This window comes from Vulpes vulpes, chromosome 16 (genome assembly GCF_048418805.1).
Source record: "Vulpes vulpes isolate BD-2025 chromosome 16, VulVul3, whole genome shotgun sequence".
Classification (NCBI taxonomy): Eukaryota; Metazoa; Chordata; class Mammalia; order Carnivora; family Canidae; genus Vulpes; species Vulpes vulpes.
Window position 1 is genome coordinate 67647362 of NC_132795.1, and position 18448 is coordinate 67665809.

Below are 18448 nucleotides of genomic sequence, written 5' to 3' on the forward strand. Positions count from 1 at the left end.
TGGGAAGTGTTTTCTGGAATAGTGTAAAATTGGTCCTGCATCTTCTTTAAGTACTTGATAGAATTATCCAATTAAACCATCTGGATATGAAGCATTTTTTTTTAATTATGACTTAAGCTGTCCAAATAGTTATAGGGATACTCAAACTATGTATTTTATATTGGGTGATTGTGTATCATTTGTGGTTTTTTAGGAATTGATCCAATTTTTCTAAGTTGTCAAATTTGTGTGTGTGAAGGTGTTGGTAGTCTCTCATATCAGCATTTGGATTTCTGCAGGGTCTGTAGTGATAACCCCTTTCCCATTCCTGTTACTAATTTGTGTCTTCCCTCTTTCTTCCTTAGTCAGTCTAGCTAAAGGTTTGTCCATTTTATTGATTTACTTTAAAGTATGAGCCTGACATTTGACATTTCTGTATTTTTCCTGTTTTCAATTTCATTGATTTTTTTTGCCATTATCCTTATTATTTCCCTTCTTTTGCTAGCTTTATGTTTACTGTGTTCTTATTCTTCTAGTTTCTTGAGGTGAGGCCTTAGACTTTGACATAAAATTTATTCTCTAATGTGCTTCTATTGAGTGCTATAAATTTCCCTCTTAGCACCTCTTTAACTATATCCCCCAAATTTCAATTTGTTGTATTTTTATTTTTGTTCTGTTCAATGTATTTTTAAAATTTCCATTAAGACTTTTTCTTTTGACCCACAGATGTTTAGAAATATGTTGTTTAGTTTCCAAGTGTTCTGTCTTGCTAAAGCATTTTTTTCCTGGTGCTTTGATTATGGAGAGCAGGCTTGCCTTGGGGCTCTTTTTGACTATACCTTCTTCTATACCTTTGCAGGCTGTCAGTTTCTTCAGAATATAATTGGAGATACAAGTGGGATGAAGAAAACTCACTGCTGCAGCATTCCTGGGACACTAGAGTTTCTTGCCTCTCTTCCTTCTTCTCTCTAACTTTTGGCATCTTATGTTTGTTCTTATTTTGTTCTTATGTTTGTTTTGTTTTGGCCGTCATTTTGCCATAATTTCTATTTAGAATTCAGATAGCCCCTGAAACTCAAGATTGTTGCTTGAAGATATCTCATAAGAATAGTGTTAGCTTTTCCATAAACCATCCTAATGATGTTGCATATGTGTTTTCATGTCTTAATTTTGCATTTTTAAAAGGCTTTTACCCACAAATGCATGATGATTAAAAATCTCTCTCTCTCTCTCTCTCTTTCTCTGTGTCCATCCATAACTTGATCTTAATTTGATTTACCATTTATATTGTTTCTGTATGTGCACAAAAATATTGCCTGTTTTAATTGTAAGATGGACCTTCACTAAACACTTCTGTTGCTCTTCATGCTATATAGCACAGTACCTTACAAATGAGATAATAAATGCTTTTTAATGATGATATTTACTTGTATTTGGAAAGAGTACAAAATGTAACTCTGGAGACAGCACTTTTAGGTAACAGGCATGTAATAACTTACTTAAATCTTCTTTTGGTAATTTCACCAACATCGAGAATAAGTATAGTAACAGTAATATTTAGAATTCACTGGGAGAGAAATATATAATTTGGCAGGCTTAACAGAATGGTAAATGTACTTGAAAATTTTGGTGGATTTCCTCCACCAAATTCATGAAAAATATTTCTACAGTTACATAGCATGCCCAGCAAAAGCAACCTCTTCCGAAAAAGAAGTAAAATAATCTAAAAATAGGGGGCAAAAGGAAGGAGAGAAAGAAAATTCTCACATCCTTGTTCAACTTAGTAACACTTACTGTTTACATAACAGGTAACTTTCCCTATGTTCAATATAATTGGGAATTGAAAAAGTTTTATTGGTTGTAGTACCAAAACCTTGACGGGCAGATTACAAAACAGAGTTTGCCACACCTTCCGTCAGGCACCATCTTGGTGAGAGTTTTCCAGCTGAGATTGCCGAAGTGTTATCTATGTTGTTTTTCAGGTTTGCATCAGATAGTGGGAGATAATGAGAAAGATGCTGGATAGCAGATTGAGATGAGAAGACAGAGGAACAAAGATAAAAGGGAAGAAGAAGCAATGTGGTGGGTGTTGCAGTAGAGATATGTACATATGCTTAGAGGGCATGGAGGCTGGTTAAGAATTTTGTGGGGTTATCATTGCCAATAATGTCTGCATAGACCTAGGACTTGTAGCAACAGATGCATCCTTCTAAAGGCTAAATAGTGGTTAAATCATTTTTGTTAGGATTTTTAGTTGGTGAAGAACTGGCCACAATCCTCAACTCTTGATGAAGCAAAACTACCATTAACAGATGCCATTCTGTGACAGTCCTCAGCCAGCTATTCCTGTCATTCATTCAACAGTAATTTTGCTGGTCCAATTATCTACCAGCTACTCAATCAGAAGACCACAGAGAGCACATCCCCAATGGACAATGACAACGATTCATTCCGAACTAAGGAAGACATGTCCCCTTATTCATTTCTTTGTTAAGTTTCACACTAGAATATTAATTATTATATTTACAGAGAGATATATATAAACTATTTACTAGAAGGCAGAGACTATTAAAATATTTCAAGTTAAAAAAAACTTCCAAGCTTTTCACTTTTTGAACTATCATCTATTTGTTGACATACCATTTTAACTTTTGTTCCCAGTTGTTTTGTGTTTTGATATAACTCTGAAAATATTTGTTTTTCTTTTCCTTCCAGAAAAGATTACGTTTAATGCCAGTATAGCTTGTTATTTGGAAATTATTCAAAGAATATCATTCTTTAAATCCTCAGGGGGAGTGAATATGTTCTCTAAACTCTTGTGTGTGCACTCAATTGATATTATGTCTGATTCTGAATTTGAAATCATAGTGTAAGAGATCGCTCTGTGTTAAAGGAACAAAAAGATAAGAACTGGAGATAAAATATTAGAAAAGAAACAAGAACACTTTTTAACTAGCATAAGAAGATAAGATAAGGATAAACTTGAAAAAGGAAATAATGGCCTTAATATTTAAAGCAAGGACACTAGGTGGATGGTATAAACTGGAAGTTATATTCTAGCTTTAATGAGTTGGCATAAAGAGTTATAAGTGGATGAATACTTCTTGGACCAGATCTGCTCCAAGTGAGAATGTTTTCTTCATATAGAGCAAGAAATATAATTACTGTTTAGAATTCATCATAAGTTATCTTTTTTCTATTTCATTTTTCATTAGTGATATGTGATGTTTTCTTTTTTATATTGATTTTCTTTTGGGGGGATTTTTAATAGTTTTTTGTATCAGTTTTTTTATTTACATTGTAGTTAATTAACATATAGTATAATATTGGTTTCAGGAGTAGAATTTAGTGGTTCATCACTTACATGTAATGCCCAGTGCTCATCAAAACAGGCACCCTCCTTAATGCCCATCATCCATTTAACCTATGCTTCCGCCCACCTTCCCTCCAGCAACCCTCCATTTTTTCCTCTATATTTAAGAGTCTCTTATGGATTGCTTCCCTCTATCTTTTTTTTTTATTCCTTACCCTATATACATCTGTTTTGTTTCTTAAATTCCACATATGAGTGAAATCATCTGGTATTTGCCTTTCTCTGACTGACCTACTTCACTTAGATAATATTCTCTAGTTCCATACAAATCATTGCAAATGGCAAGATTTTATTTTTCTTGATGGCTGAGTAATATTTCATTGCATACATAGACCATATCTTCTTTATCCATTCATTAGTTGATGGGCATATTGGGATCTTTCCATAATTTGGCTATTGTTGTTAACGTTGTTATAAACATCGAGATGTACATATCCCTTTGAATCAGTAGATTTGTACCCTTTGAGTAAATACCTATTAATGTGATTGCTGGATTCTAGGGTAGCTCTATTTTTAACTTTTTGAGGAAACTTCATACTGTTTTCCAGAACGGCTGTACCAGTTTGCATTCCCACCAACAGTATAAGAAGGGTTCCCCTTTTTCTGAATCCTCACCAACATCTGTTGTTTCCTGTGTTATCAATTTTAGCCATTTTGACAGGTATGAGGTGATATCTCATTGTAGTTGTGATCTGTATTTCCCTGATGACGAGGGATGTTGAGCATCTTTCCACGTGTCTGTTAGCCATCTGGATGTCTTCTTTAGGATAATGTCTAGTCATGTCTTCCGCCCGTTTCTTAACTGGATTTTTTTGTTTTTTGGGTGTTGAATTTGGTAAGTTCTTTATAGATTTTTGATACTAATCATTATCAGATATGTCACTTGTAAATATCTTCTCCCATTCCATAGGTTGCTTTTTTAGTTTTGTTGATTGTTTCCTTTGATTTGTGATGTTTTCAATGCAGTACACTCTTCTAGGCATTTACCATAGGAGTCTGAATATAGAAACACTCCAATTTTCATGAAATTAATAGACTTTCTATACTCTAAATACATAACTGATGAACAATTTTTATCTTTGAAAAAAACAGATTAGTGCTTTATGATTTTTTTCTACTTAAGAAGGCTTCTCCCCCCCTTTTTAATAAGAGGAACATGTTATTCATGATCCACTTTAGAAATAGAATATATATATATGTATATATATATATAGTGTATACAAATGCTGAGTATATGCACATACACACATAAAGTCTTAATAAAGTTAGAAAAAACAATATGAGAAGTGCCCAATTCACAGATATGAAAAATAAAGTAAGAAGGCTTTTTGAAGGAATTCTCTATTTATTAAAGAGTTCATGTTAACTATACCTTGAAGGAATAAGTTAACACTAATTCTTTTCTTTTCTTTTTTTTTTTTAATTTATGATAGTCACACAGAGAGAGAGAGAGGCAGAGACATAGGCAGAGGGAGAAGCAGGCTCCATGCACCGGGAGCCCAACGTGGGATTCGATCCCGGGTCTCCAGGATCGTGCCCTGGGCCAAAGGCAGGCGCTAAACCGCTGTGCCACCCAGGGATCCCACCACTAATTCTTTTCTAAATAACATTGTTTGAAACATGTCATGTCAGTGACTAGTCTCTAAAAGTGATAAAGGATTGAAAATAGACTGCAATCAGCAGCTTGCCAGTGGTTTAATGCAGCTTTGAAAGCTATGTTGACCAACGCCTGCCTTGAAAGACTCATTTTAGCCCAGCATTGTCCAATACAACTCTCTGGGAGCATGAATACTTTCACTCTCTGCTTGGTGTAAGAGTAGCCATTAGCCACATGTGACAACTGAGCACTTGAAATGTTTCTTGCATGAGTGGAAGAGTTAAATTTTAATTTATTTAAGTTTAATTCTTTTTTTAAGTTTAATTCTTTAAAATCAAAATGTAAATAAACACATGCAGCAAGTGACTACCATTTTGGATGGCACGGATTTAGACAAATGCTGAGTTTTAATCCTATGCTTCAGATTTTTTTTAAACAAAATTTCTTTCAGTGAACTATAGAAAATTCAAAAGAAGAGTTAATACTCTGTTAAAACCCCAAGCTGAGTTTCTGGCACATAGGAGTCACTCAGTGTTACATTTTCCCCTTTCCTTTATGGTATCATATTATCATAGCCCATACAAGTGATATTACAGCAACATTTAAATTTGGTGCTGGTGTTTAGCATGATAAGGAAGTATGCAAGAATAAAAACAAGGTCTTGTGAGTCAGTTGGGATAGATTCTCTTTATAGCTCTCTCCATGACAAAGTCTTAGAAGAAAAAAATCTCCCTTCTTTTGTTCCCAAAGGTGAAGTTGGAGTGTCACGGCCTTCCTCCCATGTAGGACTGTGATTGCATTAAATTAAACAATACAAGATTGTGATTTTTAAAGTTTAAACACAATTGACTAATGGCAATTCTGTCTAGAATACTTAGAAAAACTGTTATGTTGGGCTGAAGGAAGGGCAGATGCCATTTTAAAGTGTAGCCACCTTCAAGTTATTCTACATGTATTATTTCCAGGAAATATCTTTTTGGGAAAAGTAAACCAAACTGAAAAAATCTATCTGAATATATATGTGCCATAACTTGCCTCCAGACTGCAACATAGAGAGTGAATCTCTATTCTCTGACAAGAATATGACTTTAAAAAATTCTAGTCTGTTTCTCTCAGTTAATATATGGCTTAAATTTGCACATAGATGGTATAAATTAAAATTCAAAATCTTCTTTTTGTGGGAAAGAATTTAGGGTCCAATCGTACTCCTACCATATACCTAACTCCCTTGACCACCTTGGTCACAAGATCTTGGGTAGACCATCACACCGACTGCCCCCGCCCCAGGAAGGCATTCTCAGGTTTCCAAAGGTCTGGAAGTTCAAAACCTATGCCCCTTGTTGGCAGATACAGTAATTTATGGACGTGGAAGACACAGGAGCCAGAGGGGAGAGCATGGCATTTGGGCTACTGGTTTAAAGAAGGAATGGAATTGGTCGTCAGAGAGGAGTCTTAAGATCTGAACCAGCGACTTTCAGATTTCCCCTTTTCCTGTCTTGATGGGTGGAAAACCCAGGACATGCTACCCAGAGAGGATCCATGAAAGACAAAAGAGCAATGCGACCGGCCTGAAGCCCTTTGCCTGGGAAATGTCTTTGGGCTGCTGCTGAGAACCCGGGAGGAAGAAAACAGTCATAAAAAGGTGATGGTGCCGCAGGGTGCGTGGGCAGGCGGCGGAGGCAGATTGGAGGCTCGGTGGGGGCTCCTTGGGCAGGGCTGTGCCCACGAGCGGCACCCCCACGGACTGCACATATCTGGGGGCTAAACCTGGCCTCAGCCTTCATGTGGCCAATGAAAACTGACATTTCCCATATCCCAAGGTTAGCTTAACAGTAATTAAAGCATCACATTGCACACGATTCTTTCCATTATAATTTAAGTGGATTTTATGCTATTTTAAAAACCATTCTAGTTCCCACTGTGAATAATGAATACAAATAAAGTTGAATGTCAGACCTGGAATACAAATCAAATAAGAAAACCTATAAGTATCCCAAACATCTGCCCCCCACTCCCGGAGTCTCAGGGGCTCAGCGGCCGGCCCGATGTCCTCATAAACGGTTGCTCTGCTTTGCTTTTGATGTCAGGCCACCGCACTGGGCCACTTCTGCTCCACTAAGAGTGATAAGGTACTTTCCACTCTGAGACATCGTTCCAGCTTCCACAGTGTTTCGAGCAATTCATTCATCTTTCTAAGCAGCTATATGAGATGGTGCCAAGAGGATTTCTGAGGAAATAGACACACCTACCCTGAAATCACAAGGTCTTACAGATAGGATCTTTTGTTGTTGTTGTTGTTGTTTGTTTGTTTTGTTTTGTTTTTTGTTTTTATTTTTTTGCATGTTTTGTTTTGTTTCTGTTTTTGTTTTTTTTTTTGGTTTTGTTTTTTTTAACCACTAATAGGATGGGGATTTTGCTCGATTCATTTACTACACCTTCAGCCAGGGCACTTATGTTCCTGCCTCTGCAAATCTCTAGGAGGGGCTATTTACAGTTATGTTCTCCTCCAGTTGAGGATGTGATATTGTCGTGTTCTGACTCACACAACAGAAGGTTGACATCGGCACATCTCGCTCATCTCATTGTTGTTTCATGAAATAGGAAGAGAGATTGGAAACAGAGCTTCGCACGGTCTAGCTCGAAGGATAGTGCAAAAAAGGTTGTGATCTCAGAACTCCATTTATAAATGCATGAGGGGGGACAGATTTGGGTGCCTGCTGCCTTTCACCATAGACACCCAAGAGGCAGAAACCGGGGAGACAAGCCTCTAGCCCTGCCGTCACTCACTGTAATGCGCAAGAGCCTGGAAACGGGAGTTGTTTTTAGTTTTTTATTATTACTACCCTGAAAAGCATTAATATTGTCATACAGATGGTCACCTATGTTGGAAGCTTATGAAAGAACTCTAAATTGTGGCAAGATTATTCTAAATTTAGGAAAGCATCAACTCCCTAATGCTAAAGGTGGAGCCGTGCTGCTAAACATATTAGTGTTTCTTAATTCAAACACCTGTTCTGCCCGGACGATACATAAAAAAGCTCTTATTTATTGCTTGCATCTCCGGTTCAGATTTAATCTCACTATAAATTCATCTCATGTTAATTTATGTGCAAACAAAGACACACACATTTTAAATATCCGAAATGCTGGAAATAAACTTATTTTTAATTTTGTGCTTGTTTTCCATTTGTCAACCAGCAAATGAAAGGACTGAATAAATCATGCACTAATTGCCAGCGGTGCTAAATTTAGTGTGAGATCTGGAATCCTTTTGATCAAAACCGCTGAATATGAAATCATCCTCAGCTCTCTAGGCAACTTTATCTGCCTTGCTATTCTCCATCTGTCAGTCACCTGGGAATTTGTGAACTATTCCATATGTCAGGCTTGTCAATCACAATGGGATGTGGGAACTATCTGCCTACTGCATAGGAATTCTTGTTAAAAAATTAATCTGCATTTAACTAGAAGTTCTATATTTTGAATACCATCTTGTTTGGTGTTTTGAGATTCTTTCCCTCTCTAGAAGGTTAATAGAAATAAATTGTATTTCAATAGTATAGATCAAAAGTCTTCATTTAAATAACATTTACAAGCGTGGGGCCAGTTACACTTCTATCCCATGTTATATATAGCCAGTGGAATGTGCCTGCACAATATAACAGTTAAAATAGAATGCCCCTCTGATGGGAACACTGAATCTGGCAGCAACCTATCTTAAGTACCGACATTCTAAATGTATATAAATTAAAAAGTAGTAAACACATCCACATCTCATTGTTTTGAGATCCATGAATTTTCTGAGATAGTTCTGAGAGAAAATGTTTTACCAAAGGTGCTTTGTTTTAAACCAGAACATACTTAAAATATTTAAATATCTCATTTAAATAAAGATGCGAGGAAACTCATGTTCATCACAACATCATATTATTATTCCAATCCAATTAAGAGAATAGAGGGAAACTAGAGAAACCCTATAAATCGTATGTAAATACAGGATGTTTAAATATCCACTTCATTTCATTTGAAATGTTTACATATTTCATATTTTAACTCCATCGACTTCTGATAGAATTTGAGATAAAATAAAGCAGAACTAATAAACTATTAGAAGAAGATTAAAATAATCATGAAATAAATTATAATGATGCTAGAAATCCAAATGAATGTACAGATCTTATGGCTATGTGACCTGAAACAAGTTATTTAGTTTTTTGGTGCCTGAGGTTCCACATCTGTGATTATGTGGACACGAATAGATACTAATCTATAAGGTTTGGAAGAAGTTGAAATAATATTATGCAAAATACTTAAGAAAATGCCAGGGAGACAGACAACACTGAGTAAATGTTACCTATTCTATCAGTAGGGTCAGGATCCATTCCAGGCAGTTTGCAAGAGGGAATTTAATACAGAGAGCCAGTCATAGAAATGTTGGAGGAATGAGTCCATTTGCCACTTTGTACCACCTGGAAATCAACCAATCATTTCCCTCCACATTTAATGTCCTTCAGATTTTTCAAATTATTCTGAAGAAGGGAATTGTTAAAATAGCCTGTAGGTCCCTAAGAACAAAGTTAGCGCCAGTTTTCCAGTTGTTACTGTACAGCCATCCACCCTTAGAGTATGCACTCTTTGTTTTTTAACCCTAAATGGATCAGAAACATCTTGAACTCCTGCCTTTAAAAGAAAAATCAGTCACTTAAGTTAGCAAAATTCTAGAACTGTTGCCTAATGGTATCTGAATACAGCTCTTAAAAAACAATGTTATGTATGTCAGCACATTTGCCTAGGTTGCTATTCAAGCAAAAATGCCATAGAAAGCAGAAAATAAAGTAGCAGAGAGTAAATCAGAAAAAAGAAGAAAGATGAAATTTAAAAATTGTTTTGCTCTATCTATCATTGCTAATTTTTTCAGCTATGCCTGCTACTTTCTCTAATCAAGACTGACACCCAAGATACATAATTTGATAAGTAATTGCAAAATTAAAACATACAGTTTTGTTAAGAATGTGTGACCTTATGCTAGAAATACAGAAAAAATTCGAGTTAGAGAATTTTTTTCATGACATCTCAAGTTAAAAGATAAAATAAATAATATTAATAAATATATGAAGGGCAGTGATTTAGTTGAATTTCCTTCCAAAATGAGCACACATAGCATGCTGAAAATAGAAAACGCATTTAGCTTGAATAAAATAGCCATGAAAGTATTCCCTAAAATCATAAAGTTAAAGCTAAAAATATTTTTACATAGAATAAAAGAGAAACATAAGGATGCTATTGTCACTTACACTAGACAACATTATAGTGGATGTCCTGGCCAATGCAGTATGCTAAGAAAAAGAAAAAATCATGATATGAAAATTGCAATAAAAGAGAAAAACTGTCTTTTGGACCATATGACAGACAAATCTAAAAAAGTAAAAAATTCTAAGAAGAAGAGCTAAAAATCTATTGTGATAAAGGAGATCAGAGAGAAGTCTGCATAGAATTCAACATTAAAAATTCCTTTTTTCCAGGAATAACTGAATAGGAAATTTATGTATAAAATATCTGACTTGCTAAGGCAACACAAACTATAAAATATCTGTAGATTAACTTGATTAGAAATGCTCATAAGATATCTAAAGCAGTCTACATGTTATTTGAAAGGATATTATAAAATAATTCAGAGACCTACCTTATTAGAAAACAGAAAGATTTAATATTAAGAAGTCATCAATTCTTGAAATAATCTATAAATTTAGCCATTCCAAATAAAAATTCTAACAGAAATATTTTAATGCAACTCATAAGCAAATTCTAACTTTCATCTGGAAAGAAAACTCATGGAAATTATTTTTAAAAACCCTGGGAAATAACAAAGATACTTGACTTGTTCCAATAGATTAAAAATATACTATAAAGCCAGAGTAATTAAATTAGTAGGGTATTGGCATAGGAATAAATAGAAAGTCACCGGAACATTATAGACAGTATTAAAATTGATCTAAGTATGATAAAAGGGCAATCAAATTAATGGAAGAAAATGAGGAACTGTAATAAATGCTATTGGAAACTTTGGCTTTCTTTTGGATAAGAAAATTTACATTAAAACATATAAAATTAACTTTGAAGGAAAGCTATGAAGCATTAGAATAAAAGCTGATGTGAAATGAAGGTCTTTTCATACCTCAGAATTTTGCTGAAGTTTAAGTAAATTGATACTTGTAACACATCCAAAATATAGGGAAGATTTCACTGTTCTTACTATTTTTTAAAAGATTTTATTTATCCATTCTTGGGAGACAGAGAGAGGCAGAGACATAGGCAGAGGGAGAAACAGGCTCCCTGCAGGGAGCTCAACGTGGGACTCAATCCCAGGACCCTGGGATCATGACCTGAGCGAATGCAGATGCTCAACCACTGAGCCACCCCGGTGCCCTTCTCAGTATTATTTCTTAAAGAATCTTGGTTTTATGTCTAGCTTAAGAATATCTACTCCCATTCCAATGGGAACAATTTTCTCTGATACTTTTTTACTAATACTTTCTCAACTTGGATAAGGACACTAGGAATTGAATGCAGCCAGGCTGATGTAGAACTCTTCATAGTCATTAGTCTATATTACCTCCCTAGGTAGACAATATAAATAGCAAAGAAAAACTTCTGTATAGAGAAGGATATAATAATTAAGGGCTAAAAAAGTGATAGCCTTAAAAAAACTTATTTGCAAAGTATAAGCAGTAAAATAATCAAAAATTACAATATATACCAGGCTCTTATTAATCTAAAAGAAAAAAAGCCTTGAAAAATGGGCAGAGGATATATGAGCATACAATTTAGGGAATCAATGTATATAAAATTTCAAATTTATTTGTAGCTAAGACATATAAATTTAAGTATTAATGAAATCTTATTTTTAACTCAAGCCATAAAACCAATTAAAAATAGTATCATTTTTTGCTGATAGTGTGGTCAAATGGATATTTTCATACTTTTTTTGGAAATTTAATATAATGAAGCATTTTTAAAGTGCAGATTCTACCACCAAAGATTTGGAGTGTACATATCTTTCAAATAACCAATACCAAATATCTAGGTAATATTGATAGTATATGTGTACAGCAATACACAACACTTATTTTTAATGCATTGTTTTGGAAAGGGAAATATCAGAAATATTCATCAACAAGAAAAAAGTTTTATGTCACTTTAGGTACTAAAATATTATTTAACACTATCATTTAAAAGAATGGAGGGATAGCTATCTGTATGAAAGCACAAAGTTCTAAAGGTTCATTGGTAAATATATATACATTCAGCATGGTCTAACATGTGTGTAATTGGACTCAAAATGGATTAAAGACTTGAAAGTAAGACCTGCAACTATAAAAGTTCTAGAAAAAAACATAGAGGGTAAGCTCTGCATATTGGTCTTGGCAGTGCTCTTTGAGTTTGATGCTAAAAGCCAAAATAAACAAGTAGGACTACATAAAACTAAAAAGTTTCTTTCCAGAAAAGAAAACTGTCAACAAAGTGAAAAGGCAACTGATGGCATGGGGAAAAATAATTGCAAACCACATATCTGATAAATGGTTAATATCCAAACTATTCAAGGAATTAATATAATTCAACAGCAAATGATAATAATAATAACCCAATTAAAAATAATAAATAACCTGAACCAACATTTTTCTAAAGAAGACATAAAAATAGCACTAGATACATGAAAAGATGCTCAATATTCCTGCCCCTAAAGGAACTGCAAATCACAATCACAACCTGTTAGGATGGCTTTTATCAAATAGACAACAAATAACAAGTGTTGGCCAGGATGTGTAGAAAATAGAGCCATAGTACACTGTTGGTAAACTGGTAAAGTGGTAAATCCAGTATCAGAAACTGTATAGAATTTTGTTAAGAAATGAAATACAGAACTACCATATGACCTGGCAATCTCACTTCTGGGTATATATCCAAAGGAAACGTCATTGTCTTGAAGTGATTATCTATACTCTCATGTCCATTGAAGCATTATTCACAATAGCCAAGGTATGGAAACAATTTCAGTGTTTGTGAATGGATGAATGATTGGAGAAAATGTGGTTTAACATAATGGAATATTATTCAGCCTTTAAAAGGAAGAAAATCCTGTTATCCGTGACAATAAGAGTGAACTTGAAGGTATAATGCTAAGTGAAATAAGCCAGACAGAGAAAGCAAATGCTACATGGTATCACATATAAGTAGAATCCACAAAAGAAGAAAATTCAAACTCATAGAAACACAGTAGAACAGTGGTTGCCAGGGGCTAGAGATAAGGGAAAAAGGGAGAAGGTGGTAAAGGGTGCAATCTTTCAGGTGTAAGATAAATAAGGTCTGAGAATCTAATGTATAATGTGACTATAGCTGATAACACTGTATTGTGCAATCAAAATTTGCTAGAAGAGTAACTTAAATGTTCTTAGTAAAATAAATGAATGAATAAATAAATAAATAAATAAATGCTAAAAATAAGATTCAGAGAACAAAAAACAAAAATTAGAAAGTGAGAAAAGAGACAAATACATAATTATAGCTGGGGACTTTATTGCTCCCCTCACAGTAAAAAAGGAACAAGGTAGACAAAAAAATAAAGATGTGGAATAGCTATACATTGCTATCAATCAGTTAATCTAGATAATCCTTATTGAATAATATGCTTGACTGTACATAATATGCACTATATTCAAATGTACTTGAAACATTGGTCAGGATGGACTGTATACTGAGCTATATAATGAGAGCTAATAAATAGAAAGAACTGAACTCATACATGATGTATGTTTACTGACCACAATGCAACTAAATGATAAACAAATAGTAAAAAAAATATAGAAAATATTCAAAATTAAAAATTAAGGCATTATAAACATCCCATGGATGAAAAAATAAAAGCAAAACTAATAAAATACAATGTATTAAAATTTGAGTGTCTGAATGTTGCAACTAAAGTAGTGATTAGAGAGGAATTTATGCTTATATTTGTTTTTTTTTTAAGATTTTATTTATTCATGAGAGACACAGAGAGAGGGAGGCAGAGACACAGGCAGAGAGAGAAGCAGGCTCCACGCAGGGAGTCGGTCATGGGACTCGTTCCCGGGTCTCCAGGATCAGGCCCTGGGCTGAAGGCGGCGCTAAACTGCTGAGCCACCCAGGGATCCCTTTAATTTCTCTTAGCAATGTTTTTTAGCTTCCACTGTGCAAATCTTTTGTCTTCTTGGTAAAATTTATTCCTGATTACTTTATTCTCCTGTTTTCATAACTGGAATTGTTTTCTTCATTTCCTATTCAGATTGTTCATTTCTTTTAAGATTTTATTTACTTATTTGAGAGAAAGAGTTGGATAGAGAACAGGAGCAGAGGTGAGGGGCAGAGGGAGAGTGAGAAGGGAGCAGGGAGCCAGACTCAGACTAGGGGCCTCATCCCAGGACTCTGGGATCATGGCCTTAGCCAAAGGCAGATGCTTAACCTACTGAGCCACTCAGATGCCCCCTATTGGCAGTGTTTAGACATATTTTTTGTTTGTCACAATATGGGGGGATGGTGAGTGTTCTTGTATCTAGTGGAGAGAGGCCAGGAATGCTACTGAACATTTTCCATTCTTTTAATAAATGGGATGGCCCTCCACAAAAAAATAATTACCTATCCCCAAATATTAATTGTAATAAGATTGAGAAATCTGTTAATACACTTACGTCATTTAAAATTTTGTAATTAGTAATGTAAAGCTTTTGACCAGGAAAATTCTAAGTCCAGTTGTCTTCACTGTTAGAGTTTATTGAACATTGGAGGAAAATGAACACCAATATTACACAAACTCTTTCATAATAGTAGAAGAGGGGACATTTCTCAATGTATTTTATAAAGCCAACTTTCTCTCATATGGTTGCAAAACAAAGAGAATACAAGAAAACTACAGATCTATAAGCCTTATGAATACTGATGAAAAATGCTCAACAAAATGCCAGCAAGCATTATTTGGCAACCTATTAAAAGAAATATATGGCAAGACCAAGTGGGATTTATTCCCAGAAAGCACAGTTAGTTTAACACATGAAAATCAGTCGATGTAATACACCATGTTAATAAGATAAAGGGAAAATACCCACATGATTATTTCAACTGAAGCAGGAAAAAATGTCAAATTTTAGCATCCCTTCATCATAGGAACACTCAACAAGTAATAGAATAAAACTTCTCCAACATGATAAAGAGAATATATGAAAAACCCATAGCTTCTATCATACTCAATGATGAAAGATGGAAATTTTTCCCCTAAAATCAGGAATAAAACAAAAATGTCATTTCTATTCAATGTAGTATTGAACTTTTTAGCAAGAACAATTAGGAAAAAAGAAAGTGTAGTATTGAAAGTTTCAGCAAGAACAATTAGGAAAAAAGAAAGTGAAAGAAAGGAAGAAAGAGAAAAAGAAGGGAAGAAAGAAAAAAGAAATAAAGAAGAAATGAGAGGTATCCAAATTTGAAAGGAAGGTGTAAAATTATCTCTATCCTCAAATAATATGATCCTATATGCAGGAAACCTTAAAGATTACACACACACACACACACACACACACACACAGCTGTTAAGGCTAATAAATTTATCAACACACAAATATCAGTTGTCTTTCTCTACAATAACAATGAATATGAGGCATGTGGGTGGCTCAGTCCATTAAGCATCTGCCTTTGGCTAAGGCCATGACCTCAGGGTCTTGAGGTGAGCCCCAAGTTGGGCTCTCTGCTCAGTGGGAAGTCTGCTTCTTACTCTCCCTCTGCCCCTCCTCTCTGCTCATGTTCTCTACCACCTCTCAAATAAATAAACAAATAAAATCTTTTTAAAAAAGAAAGAAAAATCAAAATAGGAAATTAAGAAAACTATTCCATTTATGAAAACAGAAGAATAAAATAATCAGGAATAAATTTTGCCAAGGAGACACAAGTCTTACACACTGGAAACAAATAAAACATTGCTAAAAGAAATTACAGAAGACAAATAAATGGAAAGACATCCCATGTTCATGGATAGTAAGACACTATTTTTTTCATGTATGTACCATCCAAAATGATTTATAGATTCAATACAATACTTACCAAAAAGCAAAACTTATTTTTTTTACAAAAATGGAAAAAACAATTCTAAAATTCTTATGGAACCTTAAGGGACCCAAGTAGCCAAAGCAATCTTGAAAAAGAACAAAGTTGGAAGACTTCTGATTTTAAAACTTATTACAAAGTTGTGGTAATTAATACAATGTTGTACTGGCAAAGGCCAGTCATATAGATCAGTAAAACAAAAAAAGAAAAGAGAACTCAGGAATATACTTTCACATACATGATCAATTATTATTTGGCAAAGGTGCTCAGCCCATTTAATAAAGAAAGGACAGTCTTTTCAATAAATGATACTGGGAAAACCAGATATTTGAACACAAAAGAATGAAGTTAGGTCCATACTTTAGACCATGTACAAAAGTTAATTAAAAAATGAATCAAAGGCCTAAATGTAAGACTTAAATATATGAAATGCTTTAAAAAAATAGTGGAAAACTTTGTGATATTGGAGTTAGCAATGATTTCTTGAGTATGACACCAGAAACACAGGCAACAAAAGATTAAATAGAAAAATTGAACTTCATTAAAATTAAAAATGTGTATCAAATGAGTGAAAAAGACAACCCATAAAAGGGAAGAAAATATTTGTAAATCATATATCTAATAAGGAATAATGCCCAGAATGTATAAAGATCTTCTAAAACTCAAAAACAAGAAAACAACCCATTTGAAAAATGAGCACAAGACTTGAGTAGCTGTGTCTTCAGAAAGGAGGTATCTAGAATAGACAAATTCGTAGAGACAGAACATAGAATAGAGGCTCCCAGGGGCTGGGGGAGATTGGAATGGACAGTGGCTTAGACGGTGCAGAGTTTCTGTTTGAGATAATGAAAAGGTTCTGAAAATATTGGTGATGGTAAATAAACATTGCAAATGTACTTATGTCTCTGAATTGTATACCTTAAAATAGCTAAAATGGCAAATGTTATGTAATATATATTTTACCAGGATAAATGAAAAGAAATAAACATATTCCTGGACCAATACAATTTGGGAGAATGTATTCCTAGCTGACCTGCTTTACCAGATGTACTAAAGGAAGTTCTGAAAGTCTAAAGAAAGCGACACCAGGTGCTAACTCAAATACACAAGAAAGAAGATTATTAGAAATGGTAATATGTGGATAAATATAAAGTTGTATATACTTCTCCTTTAAATGAATATAACATATTATTTTATGTGTATTAATTTATATAAAATAAATATAAAGGTTATGTATATGATATATATCCTTTTCCTTTAAAACAATAGATTGTATAAAGTGATAATTATAGCATTGTCCTGTTGAGTTTATAAAGATATGATGTAATTTCTATCTATTATATAAGAATAGTGCAAAAGACAGATAAGGAAAACAGGGCTGAACTGCAGTAGAGTTTCTATATTTTATCAAAATTGTTATTGATCTCAAATAGATTTTAGGAAGTTAAGAAATGTAATGTAGGGGCACCTGGGCAGGTCAGTGGTTGAGCATCCGCTTTTGGCTCAGGTCGTGATACTGGGGTCCTGGTATTGAGTCCCATATCAGGCTCCCCACAGGAACCCTACTTCTCCTTCTGCCTCTCTCTTTGTCTCTCCTGAATAAATAAATAAAAATCTCTCTAAAAAAAGAAAAAGAAAAAGAAATGCAATGTAATTCTGAAAGCAACCACTAAGATAATAAATTTTAAGATGGTTAACAAGTCAACAAAGGAATTACAAATTACATTAAAATATCTCTCTAAAAAATTAAAATATCTCTCTAACATAAAACAAAGCAACAAACAAGAAGTAGAAACACAAAAAATGATAAGTGACAAATAGAAGATAAATAGTAAAAAGGTAGGAGTAAGTAAATCCAACCCTACTTATAATTATCCTAAATGAGAGTGGAATAAACACTTAGATCCAAAGGCACTTTTTAGACTGGTCATAATACAACTATATACTGTACACAAAACACACAGGAGCTTAAAAAAATATAACATTCTCTTGGAAACCTTGTCACATAAAACCATGGATTCTGAGTTTACTTGCCATAACTATTCCTGTAGCTAGGGACAATTTGCTAAGGTTATTCTAAATATAAGATGTTTTCCTCCTAGGAAATGTAATTATTTCAATTGGCAAGTATAGACCAGTTCACTTCCCTTCCTTATTTCCCCAGGGGAATCCCTGAGGAAATCCTAAAAGGAGTGAATAGATCACAACCCAGCTGCTTTAACTCTTTCCTTTCTATGTGACAATTTTTTTCTTGAGTATACAGTTAAGAGTGTAATTGCCTGCAAAGAAAGTTAACTTTCACAGATTTAAAAAAAAAATTTAAAGATTGTATTTATCATGAGACACAGAGAGAAAGGCAGAGACACAGGCAGAGG